Source organism: Ochotona princeps, chromosome 8 (genome assembly GCF_030435755.1).
Source record: "Ochotona princeps isolate mOchPri1 chromosome 8, mOchPri1.hap1, whole genome shotgun sequence".
Lineage (NCBI taxonomy): Eukaryota > Metazoa > Chordata > Mammalia > Lagomorpha > Ochotonidae > Ochotona > Ochotona princeps.
The window spans coordinates 39,509,591-39,519,195 of NC_080839.1; the positions used below are offsets into that span (position 1 = coordinate 39,509,591).

At 43.9% G+C, this 9,605-nt stretch overlaps 1 long non-coding RNA gene across 1 annotated transcript in view; it reads left to right on the plus strand.

Moving 5' to 3' along the window:
• Window positions 1–5,210, plus strand: part of LOC131481000 (uncharacterized) — a 70,138-nt gene extending 64,928 nt beyond the window's left edge. The window contains exons 3-4 of the long non-coding RNA XR_009245967.1: window positions 3,932–3,994; window positions 4,089–5,210. This is a non-coding gene — a long non-coding RNA (uncharacterized LOC131481000). The remainder of the gene's footprint in view (window positions 1–3,931; window positions 3,995–4,088) is intronic.
• The last annotated feature ends 4,395 nt before the right edge of the window (window positions 5,211–9,605 follow it).

The following is a 9,605-nucleotide window of genomic DNA, read 5'->3' on the forward strand; positions in this document are numbered from 1 at the left end:
CCAAAAGAAACTTCACCACCAGTAACTTAGAAAAACAAATATCAAATGTAATAATAAGAAGACTCAACTATCTTTCCATTTTATCCAAAGAAAATGATCATACAAAGTTGTTATCACATAAATATTAAAAAGTGTATGTAGCCCAAAATTATAGGGGAAAGTATTATGATGTTGTGTTAGATAACACATTATTTCAAATACTATGTGTTTTTCTTAGGCTCTGTACTCATTTTTCATAAAATATGTAGTTTATTGTGATTTGTTGTTCTGCATAGACATTCAGCTTTTTATTAATTCTTGCCAGTAAGTTTAGGTTCTTTTTCTTAGAGAGGACCCACCAATTATGTAAGCTTCAGGCCCTACAAACCTGGATTCCCCTTGATGAGGAGACCATTTGCTTGGGCTCCCCCTCTCCCATCCTGCTTCCTACATCCGTTCCTCCCTTTCCTTCCTCCTTGCTGTTGCACAAGGGTATTGGCAAAATCCTGAGTGGCTCTAGGCATCTGTATAATAGACAGCCTTCCAATCACACTTTGAGGATCCTTCAAAGTGTAAATAACAAACAAATGAGGGATCCCATGCCAGGATTATTGGGAAATAATTCTTCATAACCTTCTTAAATGGTTATTGCTCCTGCACATGGAGTATAAAACCCAGACCATGTCACATCTGGTGTCCTTAATGACCATGATGGATAACCACTGAGCGAACTAGAGATTGGCTGGGGTGACTAAGCCTTGACTTACATCCTGAGCGTCAACTTAATGCTAACCAGTAGGGATCTGATCTCTTGGCTGCACAAGTCTGGAGCCGTGTGAGATTTGGCAGTAGGAAAGAGCACCCACTCTTAATTTCCATACACAGCGGATGACATCTGAGACCTTTACAACCATGGTCTCGTCCATTTTAACTTAAGTTGGGAGAGGAGGACATTTGTCCCCAGTTCTGGTGAGATAATGCAGTGAGATTGCAGATCTGTAAAGCTATCTAAGGTGGTGCTTCAACTGTCTTTTTATAAGGCCTAGGTCTGAATCTTCAGAAGAAATCAGCTGGTGCTCTCCTACAGCACATAGTGACTAATGACTCAGCCTCAAAAGACCCCTCGCATGATTCTATTTTAGATGAACTGCAGGAAGATTATTAATGCTTCTGTTATTAATCAATTAAGCTTGCCAAAGAGTTTCCTGAGAGGCACAGTTCCTAAGACACAACTCTATGTGGAGTTTCCCAAGACAGAGATGCCTGGGCCCCCCAAGGGCCTTCTGTGACCACAACCACCCAAGCCCCCAGAGGCTGCTGACTCCTTTTGTTATAACAGATTTGCCACCACTTCCCCTCTATCCAGTGTTCCAAAACTTAATTCAAAAGAGGTGCTAAAGGCCATTCCTTTCTCTAACTTCCTTAACTTTAGTACTCCAAGAAATTTTATCCCTAACTCTCATGACCACAGTGGCCCTGATTCTAGAAGCAATTGATTAATAGTACCTTGTCCCTGTGGTTTAGGAAATTCTTTTCTCTGTTTTCAGGATAAAAATAAATATTACTCAGATGGATCTGTGCGTCTGCCGTGGCAGAGTTTCAGAGTCTGGAGCCAGAACGTGGTGGAAACACATTCATAGGCTCCGTTTCAGGATCTCAGAAGACAGCAGCAACCTCAGTGACTGCGAGTGAGAAGCAGAATGATTGGCTGGTCTCAGGCTTTTCAATCAACACCCTGAAATCAATGGTGAGGGCCACCTCTTGACCATCCTCATACTGAAAGAGGTTCTCAAATAAAAGATGGAAGTTCTGTCACGGGCAACAGTAGTACCTTACCCACCAATGCTATGCAGAGAATCATGCTAAGTGCATAGGTTCCACAGAACCATGAAGGACAGTTCTCATTGCGAGGACCTTCCAGTCCAAGCAGAGAGTCAGTGTGAACACCAACATGTAGGGAAGAAAAGGAGACATGTCATGACAGAGGACAAGACAGAGCTATAGGATTTCAGCTCCAGGAGATGACTTGTGGTGGAAGAGAACCCATGAAGATGGCAGAGGTGTGACTTTGGCACTGGGCCTGGAGGCCCACACATGCAGCCTCTCTACCAGAGCTGCCACGTGGCTCTCCAGTCCCCCGGCCAGCACAGTTCTGCTGCCAGTGGAGCTCAGGGCTCTGACTTATGTTCATTATCTATTGCTGCATGACACATGACAGTCCATTTGATGGCTTCACACACACACACACACACACACACCCACACACACACACTCTACCTCAAAGTTCTGTCGGTCAGGAACGTGAGTGCAGAGTAGCTGGGTTCCCTGCCTCGGGTCTCAGGAAGCCCAGTGGGTAACACTCACCTCTGGAGTTCCTCCAAATCCGCTGGCAGCATCTATTTTCTTACAGTGCCAGACTGAAGTCCCTTTTTCTCACTGGATGTCAGCCAGCATTTCTCTCCACAGTTTAAGGCCAGCTCCTGGTACAGCCTCCACAGGGCTCTCTCACAGTGTGGCAGCCAATCTCTCTCTATTGGAGGGAGGCCCAAGCCCTCCTATCCAGGACTTGCTTGATAATATCAGACTCTCTACCCAGGAATCTCCACTTGGCTTAAGCCAAGGTGACTGAGGAGGGATTTCACTTACCACAACCAAATTGTATAAACTAATTGCTCCAGTACAATCCCACCACAGTAGTGGATCCTTCACACTAGAGAGCAGGAGATGACCTGGGACATACATATCAGGGCTAGAAATGTCGGGGTTAATCTGTGGCTCCTCCCTCACATGATTTAAACAAAAGTGTAAGCTTTAGCACTTACATGATAGCAGAGTCCTCACTGAAAATTCCAGCCCTGTCTGTCAATGTAAAAGAGTAGGACTCTAAGAGGCAAGCAAAGGGCTGGTGAGAAAGAAAGCAGGCAGCCCATGTTCTCAAGTGCAGCTACCACACTCTAGAGTGTTCACCCCATGAATGGTATCCTACTGCCATACACACTACACATGCTATTCATGCAGTGGTGGGACACAACCCTCCTCCTGGGTGGGGTCTGTGTAACCCCTGTAGACTTGGGTACAACTTTGTGACTGCCTTGTCAACAGGATGTAGCTTGACCATGTGATGGGGGATACAGGACAAGTCACAGAAACAACTGTCCACAGGGGACAGCCCAGCTGCCCCCTCTATTGCCCTCTTAGGTTGCAGGAAAACGAATGTGGCTTCCAAGTGCCAGCTGCATCTCCCACTTCATGCCACGTCCCTGTGCTCTGCAGAGCATGTCGTTCCAGCTGTTTGGCCACATCTCAGGAAGTACTGAAGTGAAGAAGGCTTATGCACATGTGTTCTTGTTTATCTGGCTGGGAGTGGGAGAGAGCAATTCTGAAGGATCCAGAAATGTAGCATAGATGGAGCAGTGTGGGAGGTTGCTTGGGATAGCAAAAGCAAACAGTTTATCTGTCACACACACACACACACACACACACACACACACACACGGCACACCCAACACACACACTGCACCATTAACCTCCAAGAATAAAAACCTGATGTTAGATAGGGTTGGGTTTAAACGCTCCTCAGGATCTAAGGAAAATTACAAACCCTAGTGCTATAACATTTTGCAACCACTCAATCCAAGCTCTCCATCTTACAGAGAAGTTAGAACTTAGCTGAACAAGCTAGAGCTATACTCCCTCAGATCTCGTACTAGGGAAACCCTTACTATGCCACTCCTAAAGTTGTACAAAGTCCCACGTTGTTGCACCTTTAGCCCTAATCTCATATACCTACATACATTCCTTTTCTTACCTGTTGTTTTGACCTAAATTGGGAGAAAACAATAAAAGGCAGGCAGAAAGGAATTTGTTGATTTGTCTCATGACCCATGCACAAAGCCATAGGCTTCTTTTTGTCTCAGCATATCCAATGTCATCATTTTTGTTTTCATTTCAGCACCAAACCCAGATCTGAAGATGTTCTACATGAAGCTGCTGTGGTAGCAAGGATGACAGCAAGGTGAGCAGATGTGGGATAAAACCAGACTTCTCTTTTACACAGGTGTCCCTCCCTGGCCCACACCCAGAGCTTCCCTTTCTCTTGGTACCCTAAGAACAGATCAGGGACCCTGAGCCACAGACTCCAGGAGGCTAACTTTCCCCTGGATGCCCTTGCTCCAGCTCTCAGTCTTCCCACCTCCACCCGTCCCATTTACTGCCAGGTCCGGCTGAGGATGACTCTGCCTGCAGCAGCAGGAATGGTGGGTACCTCCATTCAGGACCCACTGCTCCAAGCCAGGTGTCCGCTCTCACCAACGCATCCCATGCCTGTTAGGCAGGGCAAGTTCTGCACCTCCCAGCTGCAGCCCAGTAAAAGAAAGAAAACCAGTTTCCACTCATCCTCACCACCCAGGGTCTTGGACTGCTTCCAGTGAGGTCCCAGTGAGGTCACCCAGCAATCCCAGAGAGGCAGTTCTGCCCCCATGAACAGCCTCTGCACCTGTGACCAGGAAGGCTGCTGCCATGGCCCAGCCCCACACTTCCGTCCCACACCAACCCTTACCCCTGCTGTGGTCCAAGATTCCTTGTACCCTGCAAGGAGTTCATTAGGGGGTGGTGTGAATGGAGCTCAGCCAAGTCAGCTGTCAGGAGAGGCTGTCCTTTCTGTGGCTGCTGGCAGGAGGGGAACTACATGTGGCTCCCCTGTCTTGCCCTCATGGAGGTTGTTCTGCACCTGTGCAGGATGGCTGGTTTGGCTGAGTTTTCATTTAGCAAGGGTCCCCACCCTGACCCAGCTGTCTCTTTGCCAGTAAGTACAGAAGACTCCTGAACCATTTGCCGGGGATGTGAGGGCTTAGTAGGGGGTGACATCCCTTCATTCCCCACTTTCTGGCCTTACTATGGCATGAACTGTGTGCCACAGGCCCTCAGAACTCTGTCTTTTGATTTTCTAGAGGCTGGTTTGAAACCTTTTTAAAGGTTTCAATATTACTGTTGGTGGTGGTGGGCTTTTTTGTTTGTTTGTGTTCTTACTGTAATAATCTCACCAAAACAAGGACCCAGAATGCAGGAAGGAAAGAGTGTTTCAATATCTTCCTTTGCACATTTTAGCTTGGAGATTTATTGCCATAATTTTGGGGTACAACCTGATAGCATACCCTTATGTATTAATGACAACTCCTATGGTTTGGATAGGGCTTGGGTGTACCCCAAGGGTCCATGTGCTACCGGCTTAGGTCCCACAGTGTGACCATGATGGGAAGCAGTGAGGACCTCATGAGAGGTTCTTACCCTGCCTTCTCAAGGGATTGAGGGGGTTCCCTGAGTGGGCTGGTAAAAAAAAGAGCAAGCCTCCCCACAGGGCCCTCTCTTCCTGTGACCCTTCCCATCCTACGCCCTGACGCCTGCCACAGCCTAGAACTACAAGTGCCAGGCACAGAGTATATTCTAAGTCTCTCACACCTCAACATGTGGATGGCTGTCAGGAATACAGGTACATTCCATGTGGAGCTGTAAGGCCTTGCACATAGTAGATGCTAAATGCATACTCATTAAACTTTTTTAAAAATATGTTGTAATTATCAAAACTCAGACTATAAAACAACTATGCTTTCAGTGTTCAAGAAAATAAATACCAGGCTTGAAGTTTTTATCAGAAAACTACCAAGGTTGCATAGAAACTGAAAGAAACAATGGATTTTTCCATTGCCTCTGAGTGGGAAAAACTTTTAAAAACTGTACTCTCTAAATCCAATAGCAATTAGGGAAAAGACTGACCATTGCTAACTGATAGAAACAAAGAATTGTGTCTGGCAAAAACAAACAAACAAACAAACAAACAAACAAAAAAAACAAGAAAGAAAGAAAAAAATACTAACAACAGTACATTCCTTTGGAATTTATTAAAATAAAAAACCCAAGGTGAATTCCTGAATAAGGAGAGATAAATACCCAGGTAGCCATGTGATAAAGTATTGTAAAATGTTATGTGGGCAAATCTGACTGTAAACTTCTAACACTCATTCTACAGGACTCTACATTATGTCCAATAGTGTCTAGATTTGGATCCATGGCTGCAGGAGCAGCAATGTGGTTCCTGGAGTGTTGATGATGGGTGATCTTCCCTTTTTCCATGGAACACTTACAGTCTTAAAGCCAAGCACTTGATTTTCTTTTCTTTTTAAAGTTCCTATGTATTTATTCGAAAGAAGGGCGACAGAGAAATAGAGAAGGGGAGAGACAGAGAAATAGAGATCTTCCATCCACAGGTCACTTCCCAAGGCCAGCAATAATCGAGGTTGGGATAGATAAAAACCAGAAGCCTGGAATTCCATTTGGGTCTTCCACCTGTCAAGTGCTTGGGTACTCCTAGGGCACGTGTTAGCAGGAAGCTGAATCAGAAGTAACATGGGTGGCATTCACATCGGCACTCTGAAATGGGATATGGTTTTCCAAATGGTAGCTTAGTCCACTACACAATACATGTCCCTGATGTTATTTTCTACATATTTTTTCCCTCTTTCAGTCTACAAAGTCAGAAATGGTGCTCTAGAATTTTTATATAAGAGGTGTCAATTGAATTAAGAGGAAGATTAACTCAGGAGGCTTGACGTTACATTTACATAAAATAGAGCTACTATAAACATTCACATGCAAGCTTTTATGTGAACATAAGTCTTGAATTCTCTGGGAAAAATGCCCAGAAGTAAAATTGCTGGATTGCATGGTAGTTGCATGTTTAGGCTTTAAAGAAACTGCCAAGCTGTTTTCCAGAGTGGCTGTGCATTCCCACCAATCTGCATCCTTGGCAGTATCTAGCCGTGCTGACATTGTTTTATTTTAACCATTCTGATACGTGTGTAGTAATAGCTCATTTTCATCCCCATTTCTGTTTTCCTCATGATTAAGGATATTGAAAATCTTTGCATGTGCATGTCTCCTTTGGTGAAATATCCCATTGTGTCTTTTATGCATTTATAACTGGGTGGGGCTTTTTTTGGTGTTTTTACTGTTGGCTTGCAAGAATACTGTATATATTTTAGATACAAGTTCTTTGTCAGATATGTGCCTTGCAAATATTTTCTGATACTCCATAATTTAATCCTTGTCTTACCAGGAGCCTTTGCACAACAAAAATTCTTAACTTTGATGAAATTCAATTAACTAATTTTTACTTTTATAAATCATATTTTGTTCTTAAGTATAAGAAACCTCCACCTAAACCCATACCTGTGTTTCCTTTTAAATTTTTTATAGTTCTACATCTTCTATTTAAGTCTATGGCCCAAGTTGAGCTAGCTTTTGCGGAAGATGAACACCGTAGGTCTACATTCTTTTTGTTTTTCTCCTGTACTAGAAGTCTGCCCTCCCATTATATTGATCTGCCTTTATACTTTCGTTAAAAATTAAATGAGTATATTTGTCTGTGTTCATCTCTGGGTGAATCCATGTGTCTATACTTCCACTGAAGCCACACAGTAACCATAAGACACATGTTGAATTCAACAGACCAATTCTTCCTACTTAATTTTTCTGCTTCAAAAATTGTTTTATCAATTCTAGTTACTTTGCCTTCTGCTTATAAAAAATTAAAATATTCTTGTCTTTGGTTTCCAAATCTTTTCCTGGGAACTCAGTCAAGTCTCAGCTGTACCTTCTACCACATGTTATCTGAAGAGTAATCATGGATTCAGCTTAACCTCTTCTGCATTTTAGGGCTTCTTATCCTTTAAGATGCAGTTGTACAGTATGACTACTTAAGATGGAGCAATGCACCCTGTATAGTTCCCAGATTTATCTGACCATGGAACTTGACTTTGTGAAACATCCCCTTGTCCAAGAGTTGTGAAAAAGCCTCTGAAAGAGGCTATGATGCAGGATGAATTCCAGACTCCCAGACCTGGCCCCAAGGCACTCGGAATCAAATCCCTGTCCACCTTTCCACCTTTGGCCATGCAGGGGTCCCACACACTCATCGGATGGAACTATTCTCTGTTCTGCCAGCACTTTTAGTTCCTTCTTTTTTGTGATGGAAAAGGCTTTATCAACAATAGCCTCCCCAAGAGTGAAGCAAGAACCCACCTGCCCTTGGCCCTTAGCCCTTGAACCCACAGACCCTTTTCTTTTCTTTTCTTTTTATTAAGTTTATTCATTAATTACATTGTGTTGTAATTACATAGAATCTGAGATTCACCCCCCCCCCGACCCTTTTCTAATCACCAAACTAAAATGTAAGCTTCCGTGATTCAAACTTAGAGCCACACTGACATTACAAGCTTGGGTTCTTGTTCTTTGCTAAAGAGGGACATTGAGGATGGCCCTACCCATGCATTTAAGTGTACATACATCAAGGCATATACACTAAGGAGACTTGATTTCTGTTGCTGGCTAAGAGCTGCTTTTTTGTTCCTAAATTATAATTTGTTAACTGAAGAAATTTACAAGATCAGATTGCTGGGGCAACAAGGACCTGTGAAACAAATACAGTCAGAAATATGCCTATGGTAGAGCTCTCTTCCATTACATTTCTACAAAGTTGAAACCATCATACAGATATCTTCTTCCCTTCCAGCTCCCAGTGACCACTGAAGGTAGTTCAAGTATTAACACAGGAATTTCAGAGGGTTTTTTCCCTTTATTTTAAACAAATCCTTGTGATGTTTGAAAACTGGTCTTTCTGAACCCCTAAATGCAGTCATATCTTTGGACTGCTGAGTCACTCTCATTGAAAAGCAGGGCTCTTTAGGTAATGATGTGGCTTCATGGAACTTGGGCCATGTTTATCAGTATTTCAGTTGCATGAAACACTGTGACATCTGCAACAGGTGGTTATCTCCCTCAATAAGAACTAAGGAGGTTGGCTCTCCAGGATTGGCCGCTGATGATTAGCAAAGACCAGACGCGCCCCACCCTTCTGCTTTGCCATCATTAGTGCCTAACTTCTGCCCTCCTCATGCTCCTGCTCCAAGAAGAAGAGCAGAGAGCACAAGGTGCATGCTGGCTTTTTATGAGACAACAATGGCTTCCCAGAAAGCCCACTGACAGGGCTTCCAGGTAAATCTCCATTGGTCACAACCACATTCTGGAACTAACCTGAACAACAAGGTCATGTGGGGAACAGAGCTTGCTAGGGGCACAAATTGCCACTCACTCCAAAACAAGCCAAACAAGTAAGGAAGAAGGGAAGCCTGAAGGTGAGTTGGTTGCTGGGTGCGTTGCCAGAATGGAAGCACCGATTTACCAGTACTGTTGGTGTCTTCTCTATGGCTGTAACACCAATGTGACATCTAAATAAATACAGTTTACCAGCCAGCATTGTAATGCATATATATACCTAGCATATCTTTGGGAGTTTCTCCTATAAATGGCATTTAGCAAGTTGTTTATACAGGAATTACCCAACATTTCTAAACTCATCTAGTTATTGAACATTTAATGTCAACTTTTGACATAAAAAATATAGAACCTCAGGGGCCCAATGTGATAGCCTAGCAGCTAAAGTCCTCATCCTGCATTCGCCAGGATCCCATGCGGGCGCCGGTTCTAATCCCAGCAGCTCCACTTCCCATCCAGCTTCCTGCTTGTGGCCTGGGAAAGCAGTCGAGGACGGCCCAAAACGCTGGGATCCTGCA